Source organism: Rhinolophus sinicus, chromosome 17 (assembly GCF_057876585.1).
Source record: "Rhinolophus sinicus isolate RSI-liver-muscle chromosome 17, RSI-T2T, whole genome shotgun sequence".
NCBI lineage: Eukaryota > Metazoa > Chordata > Mammalia > Chiroptera > Rhinolophidae > Rhinolophus > Rhinolophus sinicus.
In genome coordinates this window covers 58,478,180-58,481,240 of record NC_142517.1, presented here as the reverse complement: position 1 = coordinate 58,481,240, position 3,061 = coordinate 58,478,180, and positions in this window count along the sequence as shown.

Below are 3,061 nucleotides of genomic sequence, written 5' to 3'. Positions count from 1 at the left end.
GTTGTTGATTATATGTTGATTATTGTCAGTGTTTCCAGGAAAGGAAGAGGCAGTGTCCTCACAGAGATCAGTGACTGGAATTAGTGGCTGAGAGAGGCCATGGGCTCAGCGTGGGACAGCTTTGTGAACAGGGAGCAAGCGGAGCTGCCCTTAGGATTTGAGACCCCTGTGCTCTCCCAGATGGTTAGAGAAGAGGAGTGAAATATGCCAGGAAGGTCCTTCAGCCACGCCACCCTCATTTGCCCTCAGTCTTTGCGTTGAACCCTCAGCTCTTCCAGGACTGGCATCGTGAGGGGTTCCAATGTGGGTGGTGGCCTCTCCTCTTTCCGTTTTTTAATTTTGGTTCTTAAAAACTACATTCCAAATGAGGGAAATGAAACTACTAATGACTCTCCCCCAGCAGCCAGCTGACGTGGGGTAAGAGAACAATTCCCAGTTAAGGCCCGAAAGGAAATCCCCTCCCTGTCATGTGCTGAGGCCAGAGAAGCGGGGGAGGCACTAGTTCACTGCTTGGCGAGGCCCAGTTACCAAGGTGAAGAGCTGGGATGGAAGTGCTGCCCTGTCCATGGGCAGGGGCAGAGAACCCAAGCAGAATGGAAAACACCACAGGTGAGCATGAGAGGACCAAGATCTTGTAGCTGGAATGAACTACCAGTTCCACAGGTAGACCCTGCCACTCCATCGCTGGGTACAATGGACTGTGCTCTTCTCACAGACCCATCTGTAAGAAGGAAGCTGACCCTCATTTCTCCCACCGGATCCTTTGCATACTGTGTCCCCCAACTCAGATGTGTCTCCCTTCACAGTCTCTGTCCAGTAGGTCTCCCTACTCCCCAGCCCTGAAGAGAGTCTGGTTTTCATCTGAAAAAGCAGTGGGTGGGGAGACAGAAGCCATAGTTCCTTTTGGGAGACTGAGATGTCCTACTGGAGACAAAGCTTAGTTTAGGCAGGAAAAAACAAACCAACCAACAAACAAAAAATCTCAGAAGGCAATACTTAGAGAGTCGTAGACATTGTAGGTTTACTGCCTTCCTTTCTTCTTTCCTTCTCTTACCTCCTTCCCTCTTTGATACAATATTTACTGGACCCCTTTATGTGCATTGGGCAGCACACTTTTTGGAATAGCATGTGACCCCTTCCCTTAAGATGTTTACAGTGTAGCTGGGGAAATAAGACAAAAATCCTAAAAGTTAAAGCACAATACAGGAGATGTCATGATGTCAGTGGATATTGTAAACATTTGGTACCACATGTTCAGAAGAAGAGGTAGAGGCTTCTGAGAGGTGAAGGAGCCCACGCCTTGCCTTTGGGATGCAGAGGGTTGTGGTAGGCAGAGAAGACACCGTTCAACGCAAGGGAAATGTCTGACAGAGGGAGTACAAAGTGGGGAACATTTGTTCTGTGTTTAGGGAAATTGTGATCAGATAAGACTGGATGACACCCACTTGTGGACCAGGTGTTTAAGTATGGGAGGTAACACTGATGGGAGGCTGGAGGCAAGATCACGCTGAATCAGGCATCTGGACTTTTTCCTCTAGCTGGGAATTGCCCAGCTACTTCCTTTAACCTTGACACTAAACTTGGCTTTGTTACGGTTGAGCAGGGGGTGGGTATAAACGTCACAACACATGGAGCAGGCTCAAAGAAAGAGGCACACGGTTCCCCAGACTGTCAGCATCCCACAAAGGGACGTGCTTGGCTGAGATGAACCATGGGTTGTGTTCCAGAGGAAGAGCCTCCTCTCCTCAGCCGTGTGCAGTGTGGTTGGGAGGGGGACCAGTGCACCCAGCCAAGGTGGAGAATCCTGAACTGTGCGGTCAGGGTTATAGCTTTGCTGGCATGAAAAATGTCCTGTTTTCAGTTGCAAATCAACATTGGTTTTGGCTGGAAAGTCTTAGGTCCTACCTGCTAAGACAGCTTGCTGCTGGCTATTGGTGCTATATGACAGCAAAGTGACTTGTCCCCACACATCCATCAAGACCACTGGTTTTCTAAGTTTTTTAAAGCGGTAAGAGCTGTCTCTCGCAAAAGAAATTCTACGGAGAAACTCAATGTGTCAAACATATAAAAGTGGGATTGCTTGAGATAAGGAGGATATGGAGTAGACAATTTGCGGGATGTTTGGAGCAGGAAGGACTTGCTTCTGTTCTCTTCAGATGGACATGCCAAGGATAAGAATTTATACAGAATCACAAATCAATAGTCTACAGGAGATGCGAACCGACCCTCCAGGACACCTCAGCTCTCCAGATCTCGTAGGGAAGAGCGGACCTGGAGATTCCTCCTCTGACTCCTCCGGTACAGTTGTTCACATTACTCATCCGCGATGCGCTGACTCTGTCAATATTTTGCCTCCTCCACTGGATGGTAAACTCCTTGAGAACAGGAGCTATGAGATGATGCATGTAAAGCTCTTAGCACAGTGCCTGGCACGCCTGTGATGGTGGCTATTATTAATTCGATTATCCTTTTGAACTCTTGGCAAGAGCTAGCAGGGAAATTTTTACACATCAGGTACAAAAAAAAAAAAAATCGTCCAAGCAGTCTATGATCAAGAAGTTCATGGCACTTTGGAAGTCTACCCCAAAGCAATGTCCATTTCTTTTTCTTCTGTTGATGTGCTGGACACATAAAAGGAGATTATTAATAAAGACTAGCTGAGTGAATGGCTCTTCCAGAAGGTGGACACTTTCCCAAGTGAAAAACATGTGTCCTACCCATTCCCAAAGTCTGCCCCAGCTTGACCTTTAGACATAACCTTGGAGAACAGTTTTCTGGGTCAGCACAGCTCACAGGCAGGGGCCCCCAGCTCACCACCCCTCAAAATCCCTAAGGTGAGAAAGCAGGTGGAACCTTGTTTAGCATTGCTGGGAGACCGTAAAATATGCGCCCTCCTTCGTGACTAACCCAGCAGGTAGTCCCGGGGCCACTCTCCCGCCGGCTGCCCTCTCCCTCCCCCCTCACCACCCACCCGCTGCAGCAGTTCCCTCTCCGTTGCCTGCTTTCTGTGAGTGCTGAGTCGCCCCGAGCTGCTCGCTCTCCATGTGACTTCAGTTTCCGT